This window comes from Pseudophryne corroboree, unplaced genomic scaffold, assembly GCF_028390025.1.
Source record: "Pseudophryne corroboree isolate aPseCor3 unplaced genomic scaffold, aPseCor3.hap2 scaffold_179, whole genome shotgun sequence".
In the NCBI taxonomy this organism is placed as follows: Eukaryota; Metazoa; Chordata; class Amphibia; order Anura; family Myobatrachidae; genus Pseudophryne; species Pseudophryne corroboree.
Genome location: NW_026968428.1, coordinates 400,235 through 419,478, shown reverse-complemented (window position 1 = coordinate 419,478; position 19,244 = coordinate 400,235). Strand labels below are relative to the sequence as shown.

Here is a 19,244-nt window from a genome sequence, read left to right as displayed (position 1 = left end):
CCTCAGTTGGATCTCCTTCACTTGACAGGGGGGTGCCCGAGCAGCGACCCTCCCCAGCTCTAGCCCAACTCCTACTTACCTGCCAGGTGAGATACTATGATCATGAAGGTGCTTCTCCCAGGGCAAGGCTCACCCATTGCACTCTGGGTGTGCTGCTCCTGTGATTTCTCCAAATGTGGGAAACTTGACTGCATAATTTGTGTTTCTCCTGGTCGGCTCTCGTATAATTCAGATCTCTTTGTCTCAGGTCTCTCTCCAGCCTAGTTTGCTGTCTGTTTCCACTTCTCTTTTCTTGAGCCGCTCCCTTCTATGCCCTTGCGCACTATCCTGACTTCTCCCGTCTGCTTAATTTGTGCCTTCCAACGCACAATGCGAACTACAGGTAGTGCTGCAGGTCCCACGCCCTTTTACTTGCCTTACAGAGCAGCTCTGGAGCTGTTACAGTGCCCAACTGCTGCAAGAAATCAGCTTGAATGCTTCGGGGCTGGGGCATAGCCAACATGAGCCCCACACCGAAGGAGGGTGGAGGTGTTTAATGCGAACTAGGGGTCATACAAGCGCCGAAAAAGGCTGCCATGCCCTGCACGCCCCTTTTCTCTTTTCATATGCAGACGAGGGTTGAAGCCAACTTTGACCCACTGCTTGGATGACATCACCATATGCAAATCCATCTGCTGCAGGCCTTCCCCCAGGAATGCTTGCACTAGTTGTTGCCTTTGGTTTGTTGTTTGGGGGTGCTTCAGTATTAGGTAGTCTTCTGCCCTCCCATGTTCATCTGAAAATATGTGTTCTCCCTGCAGTTGTTGTCCCCAGATGAGAGTTCCCTTGTGCTGCCTCAGTTGAATCTCCTTTACTTGACAGAGATGTGCCTGAGCAGCGGCCCTCCCCAGCCCTATCCCAAATCATACTTATTTTGCATAGGAGATACCATGGTCATGAAGATTGTTCTCCCAGGGTGAGGTTCATTCATTGCATTCTGGGTATGCTGACCCGTATGATTTCCCCAAATGTGGGAAACTCGACTGCATTATTTGTGGTAGTGGGGGACTGTGTTTGTTTTTTCCTCTGGTCAGCTCTGGTAAAAGTCAGATTTATTTGTCTCAGATCTTCCTCTAGCCTTGTTCTTCTTTCGAGAGATTCCTTGTGCTGCCTCAGTTGGATCTCCTTCACTTGACAGGGGGGTGCCCGAGCAGCGACCCTCCCCAGCTGTAGCCCAACTCCTACTTACCTGCCAGGTGAGATACTATGATCATGAAGTTGCTTCTCCCAGGGCAAGGATCACCCATTGCACTCTGGGTGTACTACCCCAGTGATTTCCCCAAATGTGGGAAACTTGACTGCATAATTTGTGTTTCCCCTGGTCGGCTCTCATATAATTCAGATCTCTTTGTCTCAGGTCTCTCTCCAGCCTAGTTTGCTGTCTGTTTCCACTTCTTTTTTCTTGAGCCCCTCCCTTCTATACCCTTGTGCACTATCCTGACTTCTCCTCCCGTCTGCTTACTTTGTGCCTTACAATTCACAATGCAAACTACAGGTAGTGCTGCAGGGCCCACACCCTTTTACTTGCCTTACAGAGCAGCTCTGGAGCTGTTACAGTGCCCAGCTGCTGCAAGAAATCAGCTTGAATGCTTCAGGGGCTGGGGCATGGCCAACATGAGCCCCACACCGAAGGAGGGTGGGGGTGTTTAATGCGAACTAGGGGTCATCCAAGCGCCGCAAAAGGCCGCCATGTCCTGCATACTCCTTTTCTCTTTTCATATGCAGATGAGGGTTCCAGCCAACTTTGGCCCACTGCTTGGATGACATCACCGTATGCAAATCCGTCTTCTGCAGACCTTCCCCCTGGAATGCTTGTACTAGTTGTTGCATTTGGTTTGTTGTTTGGGGGTGCTTCAGTATTAGGCAGCCTTCTGCCCTCCCATGTTCATCTGAAAATATGTGTTCTCCCTGCAGTTGTTGTCCCCAGATGAGAGTTCCCTTGTGCTGCCTCAGTTGAATCTCCTTTACTTGACAGAGATGTGCCTGAGCAGCGGCCCTCCCCAGCCCTATCCAAAATCATACTTATTTTGCATAGGAGATACCATGGTCATGAAGATTGTTCTCCCAGGGTGAGGTTCATTCATTGCATTCTGGGTATGCTTACCCCTGAGATTTCCCCAAATGTGGGGAAACTCGACTGCATTATTTGTGGTAGTGGGGGACTGTGTTTGTGCTTTCCTCTGGTCAGCTCTGGTAAAAGTCAGATTTCTTTGTCTCAGATTTTCCTCTAGCCTTGTTCTTCTTTCGAGAGTTCTCTTGTGCTGCCTCAGTTGGATCTCCTTCACTTGACAGGGGGGTGCCCGAGCAGCGACCCTCCCCAGCTCTAGCCCAACTCCTACTTACCTGCCAGGTGAGATACTATGATCATGAAGGTGCTTCTCCCAGGGCAAGGCTCACCCATTGCACTCTGGGTGTGCTGCTCCTGCGATTTCCCCAAATGTGGGGAACTTGACTGCATAATTTGTGTTTCCCCTGGTCGGCTCTCGTATAATTCAGATCTTTTTGTCTCAGGTCTCTCTCCAGCCTAGTTTGCTGTCTGTTTCCACTTCTCTTTTCTTGAGCCGCTCCCTTCTATGCCCTTGCGCACTATCCTGACTTCTCCCGTCTGCTTACTTTGTGCCTTCCAACGCACAATGCGAACTACAGGTAGTGCTGCAGGTCCCACACCCTTTTATTTGCCTTACAGAGCAGCTCTGGAGCTTTTACAGTGCCCAGCTGCTGCAAGGAATCAGCTTGAATGCTTCAGGGGCTGGGGCATAGCCAACATGAGCCCCACACCGAAGGAGGGTGGAGGTGTTTAATGCGAACTAGGGGTCATCCAAGCGCCGAAAAAGGCTGCCATGCCCTGCACGCCCCTTTTCTCTTTTCATATGCAGATGAGGGTTGAAGCCAACTTTGACCCACTGCTTGGATGACATCACCATATGCAAATCCATCTGCTGCAGGCCTTCCCCCAGGAATGCTTGCACTAGTTGTTGCATTTGGTTTGTTGTTTGAGGGTGCTTCAGTATTAGGTAGCCTTCTGCCCTCCCATGTTCATCTGAAAATATGTGTTCTCCCTGCAGTTGTTGTCCCCAGATGAGAGTTCACTTGTGCTGCCTCAGTTGAATCTCCTTTACTTGACAGAGATGTGCCTGAGCAGCGGCCCTCCCCAGCCCTATCCCAAATCATACTTATTTTGCATAGAAGATACCATGGTCATGAAGATTGTTCTCCCAGGGTGAGGTTCATTCATTGCATTCTGGGTATGCTGACCCCTGTGATTTCCCCAAATGTGGGAAACTCGACTGCATTATTTGTGGTAGTGGGGGACTGTGTTTGTGCTTTCCTCTGGTCAGCTCTGGTAAAAGTCAGATTTCTTTGTCTCAGATCTTCCTCTAGCCTTGTTCTTCTTTTGAGAGTTCCCTTGTGCTGCCTCAGTTGGATCTCCTTCACTTGACATGGGGGTGCCCGAGCAGCGACCCTCCCCAGCTCTAGCCCAACTCCTACTTACCTGCCAGGTGAGATACTATGATCAGGAAGGTGCTTCTCCCAGGGCAAGGCTCACCCATTGCACTCTGGGTGTGCTGCTCCTGTGATTTCCCCAAATGTGGGACACTTGACTGCATAATTTGTGTTTCCTCTGGTCGGCTCTCGTATAATTCAGATCTCTTTGTCTCAGGTCTCTCTCCAGCCTAGTTTGCTGTCTGTTTACACTTCTCTTTTCTTGAGCCGCTCCCTTCTATGCCCTTGCGCACTATCCTGACTTCTCCCGTAAGCTTACTTTGTGCCTTCCAACGCACAATGCAAACTACAGGTAGTGCTGCAGGTCCCACACCCTTTTATTTGCCTTACAGAGCAGCTCTGGAGCTGTTACAGTGCCCAGCTGCTGCAAGAAATCAGCTTGAATACTTTAGGGGATGGTGCATAGCCAACATGAGACCCACACCGAAGGAGGGTGGAGATGTTTAATGCGAACTAGGGGTCATCCAAGTGCTGCAAAAGGCTGCCATGCCCTGCACGCCCCTTTTCTCTTTTCATATGCAGACGAGGGTTGAAGCCAACTTTGACCCACTGCTTGGATGACATCACCATATGCAAATCCATCTGCTGCAGCCTTCCCCCAGGAATGCTAGCACTAGTTGTTGCATTTGGTTTGTTGTTTGGGGGTGCTTCAGTATTAGGCAGCCTTCTGCCCTCCCATGTTCATCTGAAAATATGTGTTCTCTCTGCAGTTGTTGTCCCCAGATGAGAGTTCCCTTGTGCTGCCTCAGTTGAATCTCCTTTACTTGACAGAGATGTGCCTGAGCAGCGGCCCTCCCCAGCCCTATCCCAAATCATACTTATTTTGCATAGGAGATACCATGGTCATGAAGATTGTTCTCCCAGGGTGAGGTTCATTCATTGCATTCTGGGTATGCTGACCCCTGTGATTTCCCCAAATGTGGGAAACTTGACTGCATTATTTATGGTAGTGGGGGACTGTGTTTGTGCTTTCCTCTGGTCAGCTCTGGTAAAAGTCAGATTTCTTTGTCTCAGACCTTCCTCTAGCCTTGTTCTTCTTTCGAGAGTTCCCTTGTGCTGCCTCAGTTGGATCTCCTTCACTTGACAGGGGGGTGCCCGAGCAGCGACCCTCCCCAGCTCTAGCCCAACTCCTACTTACCTGCCAGGTGAGATACTATGATCAGGAAGGTGCTTCTACCAGGGCAAGGCTCACCCATTGCACTCTGGGTGTGCTGTTCCTGTGATTTCCCCAAATGTGGGAAACTTGACTGCATAATTTGTGTTTCCCCTGGTCGGCTCTCGTATAATTCAGATCTTTTTGTCTCAGGTCTCTCTCCAGCCTAGTTTGCTGTCTGTTTCCACTTCTCTTTTCTTGAGCCGCTCCCTTCTATGCCCTTGCGCACTATCCTGACTTCTCCCGTCTGCTTAATTTGTGCCTTCCAACGCACAATGCGAACTACAGGTAGTGCTGCAGGGCCCACACCCTTTTACTTGCCTTACAGAGCAGCTCTGGAGCTGTTACAGTGCTCAGCTGCTGCAAGAAATCAGCTTGAATGCTTCAGGGGCTGGGGCATAGCCAACATGAGCCCCACACCGAAGGAGGGTGGAGGCGTTTAATGCGAACTAGGGGTCATCCAAGCGCCGCAAAAGGCCGCCATGCCCTGCACGCCCCTTTTCTCTTTTCATATGCAGACGAGGGTTGAAGCCAACTTTGACTCACTGCTTGGATGACATCACCATATTCAAATCCATCTGCTGCAGGCCTTCCCCCAGGAATGCTTGCACTAGTTGTTGCATTTGGTTTGTTGTTTGGGGGTGCTTCAGTATTAGGCAGCCTTCTGCCCTCCCATGTTCATCTGAAAATGTGTGTTCTCCCTGGAGTTGTTGTCCCCAGATGAGAGTTCCCTTGTGCTGCCTCAGTTGAATCTCCTTTACTTGACAGAGATGTGCCTGAGCAGCGGCCCTCCCAAGCCCTATCCCAAATCATACTTATTTTGCATAGGAGATACCATGGTCATGAAGATTGTTCTCCCAGGGTGAGGTTCATTCATTGCATTCTGAGTATGCTGACCCGTATGATTTCCCCAAATGTGGGAAACTCGACTGCATTATTTGTGGTAGTGGGGGACTGTGTTTGTTCTTTCCTCTGGTCAGCTCTGGTAAAAGTCAGATTTATTTGTCTCAGATCTTCCTCTAGCCTTGTTCTTCTTTCGAGAGATTCCTTGTGCTGCCTCAGTTGGATCTCCTTCACTTGACAGGGGGGTGCCCGAGCAGCGACCCTCCCCAGCTCTAGCCCAACTCCTACTTACCTGCCAGGTGAGATACTATGATCATGAAGGTGCTTCTCCCAGGGCAAGGCTCACCCATTGCACTCTGGGTGTGCTGCTCCTGTGATTTCTCCAAATGTGGGAAACTTGACTGCATAATTTGTGTTTCCCCTGGTCGGCTCTCGTATAATTCAGATCTCTTTGTCTCAGGTCTCTCTCCAGCCTAGTTTGCTGTCTGTTTCCACTTCTCTTTTCTTGAGCCGCTCCCTTCTATGCCCTTGCGCACTATCCTGACTTCTCCCGTCTGCTTAATTTGTGCCTTCCAACGCACAATGCGAACTACAGGTAGTGCTGCAGGTCCCACGCCCTTTTACTTGCCTTACAGAGCAGCTCTGGAGCTGTTACAGTGCCCAACTGCTGCAAGAAATCAGCTTGAATGCTTCGGGGCTGGGGCATAGCCAACATGAGCCCCACACCGAAGGAGGGTGGAGGTGTTTAATGCGAACTAGGGGTCATACAAGCGCCGAAAAAGGCTGCCATGCCCTGCACGCCCCTTTTCTCTTTTCATATGCAGACGAGGGTTGAAGCCAACTTTGACCCACTGCTTGGATGACATCACCATATGCAAATCCATCTGCTGCAGGCCTTCCCCCAGGAATGCTTGCACTAGTTGTTGCCTTTGGTTTGTTGTTTGGGGGTGCTTCAGTATTAGGTAGTCTTCTGCCCTCCCATGTTCATCTGAAAATATGTGTTCTCCCTGCAGTTGTTGTCCCCAGATGAGAGTTCCCTTGTGCTGCCTCAGTTGAATCTCCTTTACTTGACAGAGATGTGCCTGAGCAGCGGCCCTCCCCAGCCCTATCCCAAATCATACTTATTTTGCATAGGAGATACCATGGTCATGAAGATTGTTCTCCCAGGGTGAGGTTCATTCATTGCATTCTGGGTATGCTGACCCGTATGATTTCCCCAAATGTGGGAAACTCGACTGCATTATTTGTGGTAGTGGGGGACTGTGTTTGTTCTTTCCTCTGGTCAGCTCTGGTAAAAGTCAGATTTATTTGTCTCAGATCTTCCTCTAGCCTTGTTCTTCTTTCGAGAGATTCCTTGTGCTGCCTCAGTTGGATCTCCTTCACTTGACAGGGGGGTGCCCGAGCAGCGACCCTCCCCAGCTGTAGCCCAACTCCTACTTACCTGCCAGGTGAGATACTATGATCATGAAGTTGCTTCTCCCAGGGCAAGGATCACCCATTGCACTCTGGGTGTACTACCCCAGTGATTTCCCCAAATGTGGGAAACTTGACTGCATAATTTGTGTTTCCCCTGGTCGGCTCTCATATAATTCAGATCTCTTTGTCTCAGGTCTCTCTCCAGCCTAGTTTGCTGTCTGTTTCCACTTCTTTTTTCTTGAGCCCCTCCCTTCTATACCCTTGTGCACTATCCTGACTTCTCCTCCCGTCTGCTTACTTTGTGCCTTACAATTCACAATGCAAACTACAGGTAGTGCTGCAGGGCCCACACCCTTTTACTTGCCTTACAGAGCAGCTCTGGAGCTGTTACAGTGCCCAGCTGCTGCAAGAAATCAGCTTGAATGCTTCAGGGGCTGGGGCATGGCCAACATGAGCCCCACACCGAAGGAGGGTGGGGGTGTTTAATGCGAACTAGGGGTCATCCAAGCGCCGCAAAAGGCCGCCATGTCCTGCATACTCCTTTTCTCTTTTCATATGCAGATGAGGGTTCCAGCCAACTTTGGCCCACTGCTTGGATGACATCACCGTATGCAAATCCGTCTTCTGCAGACCTTCCCCCAGGAATGCTTGTACTAGTTGTTGCATTTGGTTTGTTGTTTGGGGGTGCTTCAGTATTAGGCAGCCTTCTACCCTCCCATGTTCATCTGAAAATATGTGTTCTCCCTGCAGTTGTTGTCCCCAGATGAGAGTTCCCTTGTGCTGCCTCAGTTGAATCTCCTTTACTTGACAGAGATGTGCCTGAGCAGCGGCCCTCCCCAGCCCTATCCCAAATCATACTTATTTTGCATAGGAGATACCATGGTCATGAAGATTGTTCTCCCAGGGTGAGGTTCATTCATTGCATTCTGGGTATGCTTACCCCTGAGATTTCCCCAAATGTGGGGAAACTCGACTGCATTATTTGTGGTAGTGGGGGACTGTGTTTGTGCTTTCCTCTGGTCAGCTCTGGTAAAAGTCAGATTTCTTTGTCTCAGATTTTCCTCTAGCCTTGTTCTTCTTTCGAGAGTTCTCTTGTGCTGCCTCAGTTGGATCTCCTTCACTTGACAGGGGGGTGCCCGAGCAGCGACCCTCCCCAGCTCTAGCCCAACTCCTACTTACCTGCCAGGTGAGATACTATGATCATGAAGGTGCTTCTCCCAGGGCAAGGCTCACCCATTGCACTCTGGGTGTGCTGCTCCTGCGATTTCCCCAAATGTGGGAAACTTGACTGCATAATTTGTGTTTCCCCTGGTCGGCTCTCGTATAATTCAGATCTTTTTGTCTCAGGTCTCTCTCCAGCCTAGTTTGCTGTCTGTTTCCACTTCTCTTTTCTTGAGCCGCTCCCTTCTATGCCCTTGCGCACTATCCTGACTTCTCCCGTCTGCTTACTTTGTGCCTTCCAACGCACAATGCGAACTACAGGTAGTGCTGCAGGTCCCACACCCTTTTATTTGCCTTACAGAGCAGCTCTGGAGCTTTTACAGTGCCCAGCTGCTGCAAGGAATCAGCTTGAATGCTTCAGGGGCTGGGGCATAGCCAACATGAGCCCCACACCGAAGGAGGGTGGAGGTGTTTAATGCGAACTAGGGGTCATCCAAGCGCCGAAAAAGGCTGCCATGCCCTGCACGCCCCTTTTCTCTTTTCATATGCAGATGAGGGTTGAAGCCAACTTTGACCCACTGCTTGGATGACATCACCATATGCAAATCCATCTGCTGCAGGCCTTCCCCCAGGAATGCTTGCACTAGTTGTTGCATTTGGTTTGTTGTTTGAGGGTGCTTCAGTATTAGGTAGCCTTCTGCCCTCCCATGTTCATCTGAAAATATGTGTTCTCCCTGCAGTTGTTGTCCCCAGATGAGAGTTCACTTGTGCTGCCTCAGTTGAATCTCCTTTACTTGACAGAGATGTGCCTGAGCAGCGGCCCTCCCCAGCCCTATCCCAAATCATACTTATTTTGCATAGAAGATACCATGGTCATGAAGATTGTTCTCCCAGGGTGAGGTTCATTCATTGCATTCTGGGTATGCTGACCCCTGTGATTTCCCCAAATATGGGAAACTCGACTGCATTATTTGTGGTAGTGGGGGACTGTGTTTGTGCTTTCCTCTGGTCAGCTCTGGTAAAAGTCAGATTTCTTTGTCTCAGATCTTCCTCTAGCCTTGTTCTTCTTTTGAGAGTTCCCTTGTGCTGCCTCAGTTGGATCTCCTTCACTTGACATGGGGGTGCCCGAGCAGCGACCCTCCCCAGCTCTAGCCCAACTCCTACTTACCTGCCAGGTGAGATACTATGATCAGGAAGGTGCTTCTCCCAGGGCAAGGCTCACCCATTGCACTCTGGGTGTGCTGCTCCTGTGATTTCCCCAAATGTGGGACACTTGACTGCATAATTTGTGTTTCCTCTGGTCGGCTCTCGTATAATTCAGATCTCTTTGTCTCAGGTCTCTCTCCAGCCTAGTTTGCTGTCTGTTTACACTTCTCTTTTCTTGAGCCGCTCCCTTCTATGCCCTTGCGCACTATCCTGACTTCTCCCGTAAGCTTACTTTGTGCCTTCCAACGCACAATGCAAACTACAGGTAGTGCTGCAGGTCCCACACCCTTTTATTTGCCTTACAGAGCAGCTCTGGAGCTGTTACAGTGCCCAGCTGCTGCAAGAAATCAGCTTGAATACTTTAGGGGATGGTGCATAGCCAACATGAGACCCACACCGAAGGAGGGTGGAGATGTTTAATGCGAACTAGGGGTCATCCAAGTGCTGCAAAAGGCTGCCATGCCCTGCACGCCCCTTTTCTCTTTTCATATGCAGACGAGGGTTGAAGCCAACTTTGACCCACTGCTTGGATGACATCACCATATGCAAATCCATCTGCTGCAGCCTTCCCCCAGGAATGCTAGCACTAGTTGTTGCATTTGGTTTGTTGTTTGGGGGTGCTTCAGTATTAGGCAGCCTTCTGCCCTCCCATGTTCATCTGAAAATATGTGTTCTCTCTGCAGTTGTTGTCCCCAGATGAGAGTTCCCTTGTGCTGCCTCAGTTGAATCTCCTTTACTTGACAGAGATGTGCCTGAGCAGCGGCCCTCCCCAGCCCTATCCCAAATCATACTTATTTTGCATAGCCGATACCATGGTCATGAAGATTGTTCTCCCAGGGTGAGGTTCATTCATTGCATTCTGGGTATGCTGACCCCTGTGATTTCCCCAAATGTGGCAAACTCGACTGCATTATTTGTGGTAGTGGGGGACTGTGTTTGTGCTTTCCTCTGGTCAGCTCTGGTAAAAGTCAGATTTCTTTGTCTCAGATTTTCCTCTAGCCTTGTTCTTCTTTCGAGAGTTCCCTTGTGCTGCCTCAGTTGGATCTCCTTCACTTGACAGGGGGGTGCCCGAGCAGCGACCCTCCCCAGCTCTAGCTCAACTCCTACTTACCTGTCAGGTGAGATACTATGATCATGAAGTTGCTTCTCCCAGGGCAAGGATCACCCATTGCACTCTGGGTGTGCTGCCCCTGTGATTTCCCCAAATGTGGGAAACTTGACTGCATAATTTGTGTTTCCCCTGGTCAGCTCTCATATAATTCAGATCTCTTTGTCTCAGGTCTCTCTCCAGCCTAGTTTGCTGTCTGTTTCCACTTCTTTTTTCTTTAGCCCCTCCCTTCTATACCCTTGTGCACTATCCTGACTTCTCCTCCTATCTGCTTACTTAGTGCCTTACAATGCACAATGCAAACTACAGGTAGTGCTGCAGGGCCCACACCCTTTTACTTGCCTTACAGAGCAGCTCTGGAGCTGTTACAGTGCCCAGCTGCTGCAAGAAATCAGCTTGAATGCTTCAGGGGCTGGGGCATGGCCAACATGAGCCCCACACCGAAGGAGGGTGGGGGTGTTTAATGCAAACTAGGGGTCATCCAAGCGCCGCAGAAGGCCGCCATGCCCTGCATACCCCTTTTCTCTTTTCATATGCAGTTGAGGGTTCCAGCCAACTTTGGCCCACTGCTTGGATGACATCACCGTATGCAAATCCGTCTTCTGCAGACCTTCCCCCAGGAATGCTTGTACTAGTTGTTGCATTTGGTTTGTTGTTTGGTGGTGCTTCAGTATTAGTCAGCCTTCTGCCCTCCCATGTTCATCTGAAAATATGTGTTCTCCCTGCAGTTGTTGTCCCCAGATGAGAGTTCCCTTGTGCTGCCTCAGTTGAATCTCCTTTACTTGACAGAGATGTGCCTGAGCAGCGGCCCTCCCCAGCCCTATCCCAAATCATACTTATTTTGCATAGGAGATACCATGGTCATGAAGATTGTTCTCCCAGGGTGAGGTTCATTCATTGCATTCTGGGTATGCTGACCCCTGTGATTTCCCCAAATGTGGGTAACTTGACTGCATTATTTGTGGTAGTGGGGGACTGTGTTTGTGCTTTCCTCTGGTCAGCTCTGGTAAAAGTCAGATTTATTTGTCTCAGATCTTCCTCTAGCCTTGTTCTTCTTTCGAGAGTTTCCTTGTGCTGCCTCAGTTGGATCTCCTTCACTTGACAGGGGGGTGCCTGAGCAGCGACCCTCCCCAGCTCTAGCCCAACTCCTACTTACCTGCCAGGTGAGATACTATGATCATGAAGGTGCTTCTCCCAGGGCAAGGCTCACCCATTGCACTCTGGGTGTGCTGCTCCTGCGATTTCCCCAAATGTGGGAAACTTGACTGCATAATTTGTGTTTCCCCTGGTCGGCTCTCGTATAATTCAGATCTCTTTGTCTCAGGTCTCTCTCCAGCCTAGTTTGCTGTCTGTTTCCACTTCTCTTTTCTTGAGCCGCTCCCTTCTATGCCCTTGCGCACTATCCTGACTTCTCCTGTCTGCTTACTTTGTGCCTTCCAACGCACAATGCGAACTACCACGGGTACATTACTTAGACCTGCCATTACATGCGCATGGGTGAGTAGTAGTATTCAAGAATTGGTCGAATACCTTGTCATCCGATATAGATATCCTGGAGACATGGGATGCTCCTTACGTTAGATCATATCAAGGACACTGCAGCATACTTACGACTGCAAGGGATATAGGACTCTTGAGTTCACGGGCCAATTTCATGGCAGTCTCGGATAGGAGGGCATTGTGTATTCACCAAGGGAATGCTGATGCTGACTCCAAGAAGAAAGGGAGTCTCTTCACTATGAAGGTGAAGCCTTGTTTGGCGACGGCCTAGTTAATTTGATCTCGGCAGCTCCCGCAGGTAAGTCAATCTTCTTGCCCTATGTTCCCTCTCAACGGATGAAGACGCATCATTATCTAACGCAGTCATTTTGGCCCAATAGATATGCAAGAAGTTAAGATTCCCCTTTCTTTGCAGGTAGAGGAAGGAGAAGAGGGAAGAGGTCTGTAGCCTCTTCAAGATCGCAGGAGCAGAGATCGTCCTCTGCTTCTGCCAAATCCACTGCATGACGCTGGGGCTCTCTTGGAGGGGCCCACACCAGTGGGGGCACGTCTAAAACACTTCAGTCAGTTCTGGATTAATTTGGACCTGGACTCGTGGGTTTTACAAATAGTGTCCCAAGGGTACAAACTGGGGTTTCAAGACGTTCCCCCTCACCGATTGTTCAAATCGGCATTAGTCAGCAGGGAGAAGGCTTTTATTCAAGCCTCTTCGTGGTCCCGAAGCCGGAAGGCTCAGTCAGACCAATCTGAAATCTTAAATCCCTCAATTTCTACCTAAAGAAATTCAATTTCAAGATGGAATCTCTCAGAGTAGGGATCTCCAGTCCGGAGGAAGGAGATTTCATGGTTTTGGTAGACATAAGGATGCCTACTTACATGTTCCGTTTAGCCACTGCATCAAGCTACCTGAGGTTTGCAATTCAGGATTGTCATTACTAATTTCAGACGTTGCCGTTTGGTCTGTCCACGGCTCCGAGGATTTTCACCAGGGTGATGGCGGAAATGATGGTTCTCCTTCGCAAGCAAGGAGTCACAATTATCCCGTACTTGGATGATATCTTGATAAAGGCGAGATCCAGGGACCAGTTGTTGCAAAACATTGCACTCTCCCTGACAGTTCTTCAACAACATGGTTGGCTCCTAAACTTGCCAAAATCGCAGTTGGTCCCAATGACGCGGTTGTTGTTTTTGGGAGTGATACTGGACACAGAAGAGGTTTTCTTCCAGTGGAAATGCTATGGAGATCCAGAGTCTGGTCAAACAAATTCTGAAACCAGCAAGAGTGTTAATCCATCAATGCATTCGGTTGCTGGGGAAGATGGTTGCGGCCTACGAGGCCATTCAGTTTGGCAGGTTCCATGCTAGAGTGTTCCAGTGGGACCTGTTGGTCAAGTAGTCCGGATCCCACCTACACATGCACCGGAGGATAATCCTGTCTTCCAAGACCAGAATATCACTCCATTGGCGGCTGCACAGTTCTCACCTCCTAGAGGGGCGATGGTTCGGGATCCAGGACTGGATCCTAGGGACCACGGATGCAACCCTCCGAGGCTGGGGAGCAGTCACACAGGGGGAAAACATCCAAGGAAGATGGTCAAGTCGGGAAAGTTGTCTCCACATAAATGTTCTGGAGTTAAGGGCCATTTAATAACTGCAGACACAGTACGCACTGGGACGGGTGCCCAGCATCCTCTACGGACTAAGAGAAAAGGATTTACCGGTAGGTATTAAAATCCTATTTTCTCTAACGTCCTAGAGGATGCTGGGGACTCCGTAAGGACCATGGGGATAGACGGGCTCCGCAGGAGACATGGGCACTTTAAGAAAGACTTTAGTTCTGGGTGTGCAGTGGCTCCTCCCTCTATGCCCCTCCTCCATACCTCAGTTTGATACTGTGCCCAGTGGAAACTGGGTGCTTTTCAGGAGCTCTCCTGAGCTTTCTGACAGAAAGTATTTTGTTAGGTATTAGTATTAACCCCATTTTGTACTACCCGCAGTGCATTGTGATAGGTAATAGGGCCTGATTCAGGTTGGATTGCAATCGCAATAAGCAATCCAACTGCAAAAATTGCTAAGAGCATACGCATCCGCCTGCATTTTCTGCGGCACCCCGCAGATAATGCGATCGCCTCTGCCTGTCAATCGGTGCAGGGGGGGGGAGGGGGGTCAACAACACTCCATTTCCAAGTCGGAGATGGAGCGGTGCGGGGGCAGGGTTTCAATATTGGGTCGGCAACGGAGAAACAGGAGGCGTGGTCAGAGCGGCTGCATAACATCACATGGGCCGGACTCCGCCAGTGGAGCCCCAGCGTCATGCAGTAGATTTTGTAGAGGCCGGGGAGGACTTCTGTTCCTGGGAGCTAGCTGTGTTGTGCAGCTTTTTTACTCTGCCCCTACCTCTGGCAAGAAAGGACGCACCTCGCACTTTCTTGTTTCTTTGTGACCGAAAGGACTGCATTTGATAATGCGGAGCTTTCTTATGCTGTGAGGGAACATAAGGTAAAAAATTTGATTTTCCAGCTGTAGCTGTGCGTGTTAATGCTTTGTCCATCCTAGGGGAGGATTCCCATCGTAACCTATCCGTTGATGGGAAAGGATACGCCATAAGAATCCTTTTGGAAATCTGCAGTCTTTTATCTGGAGATTCCCAAGCTTTTTCACATAACTCGTTCAGCTCGTGTGAGGGGGGAAAGGTTACCTCAGGCTTCTTTCCCTTGTACATATGTACCCTCTTGTCAGGGACAGGGGGTTCCTCTGTGATGTGCAAAACATCTTTTATTGCCATAATCCTATATCGAATGGATTTTGCCAATTTTGGCTGTAACTTTGCATCAACGTAATCGACACTGGAGTCAGAATCCGTGTCGGTATCTGTGTCAACAATCTGGGATAGTGGGCACTTATGAGACCCTGACAGTCCCTGCGACATAGGATCAGGCATGGGTTGAGACCCTGACTGTCCCAAAGCTTCAGCCTTGTCTAATCTTTTGTGCAATGAGTTTACACTAGCATTTAAAACATTCCACATATCCATCCAATCAGGTGTCGGCAGAGACACCACATTCATTTGCTCCCGCTCCTCTCTAATATAGCCTTCTTCCTCAGACATGTCGACACACGTGTACCGACACACCACACACACAGGGAATGCTTTTTCTGAAGACAGTTTCCCCACAAGGCCCATTGGAGAGACAGAGAGAGAGAGTATGCCAGCACACACCCCAGCGCTATATAACCCAGGAATAACACAGTAACTTAATGTTTGTCCAGTAGCGCTGCTGTATGTCATTTGCGCCGAATTATGTGCCCCCCCTCTCTTTTCAACCCTCTTGTCTACCGTGGTATAAGCAGGGGAAAGTCCGGGCAGCTTCCTCTCAGCGGTGCTGTGGAGAAAAAATGGCGCTGGTGAGTGCTGAGGGAGAAGCCCCGCCCCCTCGGCGGCGGGCTTCTGTCCCGCTTAAACTGTAAAATTGGCAGGGGCTCATACATATACAGTGCCCAGCTGTATATATGTTATATTTTTGCCAAAAAGAGGTTTATATTGCTGCCCAGGACGCCCCCCCTGCGCCCTGCACCCTTACAGTGACCGGAGTATGTGAGGTGTATGGGAGCAATGGTGCACTGCTGCAGTGCTGTGCGTTACCTCAGTGAAGATCATGAACTCTTCTGCCGCCTCTGAAGTCTTCTTTTCTTCTCATACTCACCCGGCTTCTATCTTCTGAATCTGCGAGGGGGACGGCGGCGCGGCTCTGGGACGGACGGCGAGGGTGAGATCCTGCGTACCAATCCCTCTGGAGCTAATGGTGTCCAGTAGCCTAAGAAGCAGGACCTTGCAACTCAGAGAGTAGGGCTGCTTCTCTCCCCTCAGTCCCTCGATGAGGGAGTCTGTTGCCAGCAGTGCTCCCTGAAAATTAAAAACCTAACAAAATACTTTCTGTCAGAAAGCTCAGGAGAGCTCCTGAAAAGCACCCAGTCTCAACTGGGCACAGTATCAAACTGAGGTATGGAGGAGGGGCATAGAGGGAGGAGCCAGTGCACACCCAGAACTAAAGTCTTTCTTAAAGTGCCCATGTCTCCTGCGGAGCCCGTCTATCCCCATGGTCCTTACGGAGTCCCGAGCATACTCTAGGACATTAGAGAAACTAGAATTTTAATACCTACCGGTAAATCCTTTTCTCTTAGTCCGTAGAGGATGCTGGGCACCCGTCCCAGTGTGTACTGTGTCTGCTGTTATTAAATGGCCCTTAACTCCAGAACATTTATGTGGAGACAACTTTCCTGACTTGACCATCTTCCTTGGACGTTTTCCCCCTGTGTGACTGCTCCCCACCTCGAAAGGGTTGCATCCGTGGTCCCTAGAATCCAGTCCTGGATCCCGAACCATCGCCCCTCTAGGAGGTGAGAACTGTGCAGCCACCAATGGAGTGATATTCTGGTCTTGGAAGACAGGATTATCCTCCGGTGCATGTGTAGGTGGGATCCGGACCACTTGTCCAACAGGTCCCACTGGAACACTCTGGCATGGAACCTGCCAAACTGAATGGCCTCGTAGGCCAAAACCATCTTCCCCAGCAACCGAATGCATTGATGGATTAACACTCTTGCTGGTTTCAGAATTTGATTGACCAGACTCTGGATCTCCATAGCCTTTCCACTGGAGGAAAACCTCTTCTGTGTCCAGTATCACTCCCAAAAACAACAACCGCGTCATTGGGACCAACTGCGATTTTGGCAAGTTTAGGAGCCAACCATGTTGTTGAAGAACTGTCAGGGAGAGCGCAATGTTTTGCACCAACTGGTCCCTGGATCTCGCCTTTATCAGGAGATCATCCAAGTACGGGATAATTGTGACTCCTTGCTTGCGAAGGAGAACCATCATTTCCGCCATCACCCTGGTGAAAATCCTCGGAGCCGTGGACAGACCAAATGGCAACATCTGAAATTAGTAATGACAATCCTGAATTGCAAACCTCAGGTAGCTTGATGCAGTGGCTAAATGGGAACATGTAAGTAGGCATCCTTTAAGTTTACCAAAACCATGAAATCTCCTTCCTCCGGACTGGAGATCACTACCGTGAGAGATTCCATCTTGAAATTGAATTTCTTTAGGTAGAAATTGAGGGATTTCAGATTTCAGATTGGTCTGACTGAGCCGTCCGGCTTCGGGACCACGAAGAGGCTTGAATAAAAACCTTCTCCCTGCTGACTAAGGCTGATTTGAACAATCGGTGAGGGGGAACGTCTTGAAACCCCAGTTTGTACCCTTGGGACACTATTTATAAAACCCACGAGTCCAGGTCCGAATGAATCCAGAACTGACTGAAGAGTTTTAGACGTGCCCCCACTGGTGCGGGCTCCTGCAAGAAAGCCCTAGCGTCATGCAGTGGATTTGGCAGAAGCAGAGGACAATCTCTGCTCCTGCAATCTTGAAGAGGCTACAGACCTCTTCCCTCTTCTCCTTCCTCTACCTGCAAAGAAAGGGGAATCTTAACTTCTTGCATATCTATTGGGCCGAAATGACTGCATCAGATAATGATGCGTCTTTATCCGTTGAGAGGGAACATAGTGCAAGAAGGTTGACTTACCTGCGGGAGCTGCCGAGATCAAATTAACTAGGCCGTCGCCAAACAAGGCTTCACCTTCATAGGGAAGAGACTCCCTTTCTTCTTGGAGTCAGCATCAGCATTTCCTTGGTGAATCCAGATATACAGGGAATGGGGGGAAGGGGATGTGTTCTGCACCAGCTATTAAATTCTAAATATTTGTAAGAAGAGGCCCCAATAAATGTCCATCAGTTATATTAAATATTAATTGTAGGACGTTCGGGGGTGCTACCAGAGACAAGTAATGTTATGCAGGAAAGGAGAAGAGAAAATAATGTCTCTTTTGCTGGCGCACAAATGATGATTTAAAAATTAACTTTTAATAAATTCGTTAAAATTGTCTAAACACGAAATAAAGTACAATAAGTTTGTATAATGTAATTACCATATATAATAAATGGAAATACATTTATTAATATCAAGGTTCGCTACCTGTGTTGTGTCTTTATTATTGATCCAAATTGACTATATCAATTAGTCTGATACTGAATTACTGGACACTATGTAATATTAGTTGAATGTATATTAGTAATTCACTTGACAAATGTCAGAACCTGGCAATAGTTCTACATATAATACACTTACAGAACTCTTTCCACAATATTTTCCCTTTATTCCAGATCAAATGGTATAATCCCCCACAGTAATTATTCCTGTTATAGTATAGTACAGTATGGTTGCTGGGGGCGTCTTTAATGAAAAGAGAGGGAACATCTAATGTGTCTCCTTATGGGTAAAATACTTGCAAGCTAAGTGCTATGAATAGCATCAGCATGTAGATAAATGCTGAGTGTTAGGTGAGTAATGCAGATAAATAGGGATATCTAATAATTCTATAGAATAGTGGGTGAATTATTAGATATCCCTATTTATCTGCACCTCTAAGCACACTATTTGACTGTCCACACCCTGCTGTGCCTATTACCCATCTCCTCCACCACCCTCAACACTGACCCACACATCATTCACCCACAAAGATACAATAAAGGTAGTTTGGATAAATTAGCTAAATGAAATGGATTTAACCAATTTATCTAAATGACCATTTTTGGATGTTTTCCAGTGTTTGGGAGCAAATGGTCAATTGTCATTTGCTGCCACATATTAGCATAATTTTGTTTCAACTAGAAAAAAAAATTGGACAGATAATCTAAGTGTGGATCCAGTTTAATGCTGATTTCAGAGCCAACTATAGACTTGATTGAGGTACTGTGTCCCCGGTACCAAATACCAATTAAAATAATATTGTGAGGTGTTAGGTGTTCAAAAAAGACTGAAAATGAGTGGAAATTATGGTTATTGAGGTTAATAATACTATGGGATCAAAATGACCCCCAAATTCTATGATTTAAGCTGTTTTTTAGGGTTTTTTGAAAAAAACACCCGAATACAAAACACACCCGAATCCGACAAAAAAATTTCGGTGAGGTTTTGCCAAAACGCGTCCAAACCCAAAACACGGCCACGGAACCGAACCCAAAACCAAAACCCGAAAAATTTCCGGTGCACATCACTACTTAATTAGAACTTCGGTCAATGTAAATTAACCATTGGACTCAATATGGTTATCCTTAAAACCCAGGGGTCTATTTAAGATCGATCTTAATCGATGTTGGGCTTCCAGGTTGAAAAAAACACACACATTTACTAACATTTTAAAATTTATATAAAAAATCATCTGTTCGTAAATGCAGTGCACATGGTTTTGCCC

The 19,244-nt window shown here is 48.5% G+C and overlaps 18 non-coding genes and 3 pseudogenes across 18 annotated transcripts; all 21 read left to right on the top strand.

Moving 5' to 3' along the window:
* The first annotated feature begins 71 nt into the window (after positions 1-71).
* On the top strand, positions 72-234 carry LOC135002699 (U1 spliceosomal RNA). The gene has a single exon (XR_010203881.1). It is a non-coding gene; the product is annotated as a U1 spliceosomal RNA (small nuclear RNA).
* Positions 235-904: 670 nt separating this feature from the next.
* LOC135002593 (U1 spliceosomal RNA) lies at positions 905-1,068 on the top strand. Its single transcript, XR_010203781.1, has one exon. It is a non-coding gene; the product is annotated as a U1 spliceosomal RNA (small nuclear RNA).
* Positions 1,069-1,220: 152 nt separating this feature from the next.
* Positions 1,221-1,362, top strand: LOC135002813 (U1 spliceosomal RNA; annotated as a pseudogene).
* A 695-nt stretch (positions 1,363-2,057) lies between these two features.
* LOC135002848 (U1 spliceosomal RNA) lies at positions 2,058-2,222 on the top strand. The gene has a single exon (XR_010204003.1). It is a non-coding gene; the product is annotated as a U1 spliceosomal RNA (small nuclear RNA).
* Positions 2,223-2,374: 152 nt separating this feature from the next.
* LOC135002657 (U1 spliceosomal RNA) lies at positions 2,375-2,537 on the top strand. The gene has a single exon (XR_010203845.1). It is a non-coding gene; the product is annotated as a U1 spliceosomal RNA (small nuclear RNA).
* Positions 2,538-3,208: 671 nt separating this feature from the next.
* On the top strand, positions 3,209-3,372 carry LOC135002449 (U1 spliceosomal RNA). Its single transcript, XR_010203642.1, has one exon. It is a non-coding gene; the product is annotated as a U1 spliceosomal RNA (small nuclear RNA).
* A 152-nt stretch (positions 3,373-3,524) lies between these two features.
* Positions 3,525-3,687, top strand: LOC135002680 (U1 spliceosomal RNA). The gene has a single exon (XR_010203864.1). It is a non-coding gene; the product is annotated as a U1 spliceosomal RNA (small nuclear RNA).
* Positions 3,688-4,357: 670 nt separating this feature from the next.
* LOC135002849 (U1 spliceosomal RNA) lies at positions 4,358-4,521 on the top strand. The gene has a single exon (XR_010204004.1). It is a non-coding gene; the product is annotated as a U1 spliceosomal RNA (small nuclear RNA).
* Positions 4,522-4,673: 152 nt separating this feature from the next.
* LOC135002763 (U1 spliceosomal RNA) lies at positions 4,674-4,836 on the top strand. The gene has a single exon (XR_010203939.1). It is a non-coding gene; the product is annotated as a U1 spliceosomal RNA (small nuclear RNA).
* Positions 4,837-5,507: 671 nt separating this feature from the next.
* Positions 5,508-5,671, top strand: LOC135002515 (U1 spliceosomal RNA). The gene has a single exon (XR_010203706.1). It is a non-coding gene; the product is annotated as a U1 spliceosomal RNA (small nuclear RNA).
* Positions 5,672-5,823: 152 nt separating this feature from the next.
* LOC135002717 (U1 spliceosomal RNA) lies at positions 5,824-5,986 on the top strand. Its single transcript, XR_010203898.1, has one exon. It is a non-coding gene; the product is annotated as a U1 spliceosomal RNA (small nuclear RNA).
* Positions 5,987-6,656: 670 nt separating this feature from the next.
* On the top strand, positions 6,657-6,820 carry LOC135002552 (U1 spliceosomal RNA). The gene has a single exon (XR_010203742.1). It is a non-coding gene; the product is annotated as a U1 spliceosomal RNA (small nuclear RNA).
* A 152-nt stretch (positions 6,821-6,972) lies between these two features.
* On the top strand, positions 6,973-7,114 carry LOC135002812 (U1 spliceosomal RNA; annotated as a pseudogene).
* A 695-nt stretch (positions 7,115-7,809) lies between these two features.
* On the top strand, positions 7,810-7,974 carry LOC135002847 (U1 spliceosomal RNA). The gene has a single exon (XR_010204002.1). It is a non-coding gene; the product is annotated as a U1 spliceosomal RNA (small nuclear RNA).
* Positions 7,975-8,126: 152 nt separating this feature from the next.
* On the top strand, positions 8,127-8,289 carry LOC135002642 (U1 spliceosomal RNA). The gene has a single exon (XR_010203831.1). It is a non-coding gene; the product is annotated as a U1 spliceosomal RNA (small nuclear RNA).
* Positions 8,290-8,960: 671 nt separating this feature from the next.
* On the top strand, positions 8,961-9,124 carry LOC135002482 (U1 spliceosomal RNA). Its single transcript, XR_010203674.1, has one exon. It is a non-coding gene; the product is annotated as a U1 spliceosomal RNA (small nuclear RNA).
* A 152-nt stretch (positions 9,125-9,276) lies between these two features.
* LOC135002679 (U1 spliceosomal RNA) lies at positions 9,277-9,439 on the top strand. Its single transcript, XR_010203863.1, has one exon. It is a non-coding gene; the product is annotated as a U1 spliceosomal RNA (small nuclear RNA).
* A 670-nt stretch (positions 9,440-10,109) lies between these two features.
* Positions 10,110-10,273, top strand: LOC135002572 (U1 spliceosomal RNA). The gene has a single exon (XR_010203762.1). It is a non-coding gene; the product is annotated as a U1 spliceosomal RNA (small nuclear RNA).
* Positions 10,274-10,425: 152 nt separating this feature from the next.
* On the top strand, positions 10,426-10,567 carry LOC135002769 (U1 spliceosomal RNA; annotated as a pseudogene).
* A 695-nt stretch (positions 10,568-11,262) lies between these two features.
* Positions 11,263-11,426, top strand: LOC135002469 (U1 spliceosomal RNA). Its single transcript, XR_010203661.1, has one exon. It is a non-coding gene; the product is annotated as a U1 spliceosomal RNA (small nuclear RNA).
* Positions 11,427-11,578: 152 nt separating this feature from the next.
* LOC135002641 (U1 spliceosomal RNA) lies at positions 11,579-11,741 on the top strand. Its single transcript, XR_010203830.1, has one exon. It is a non-coding gene; the product is annotated as a U1 spliceosomal RNA (small nuclear RNA).
* Positions 11,742-19,244: the final 7,503 nt, after the last annotated feature.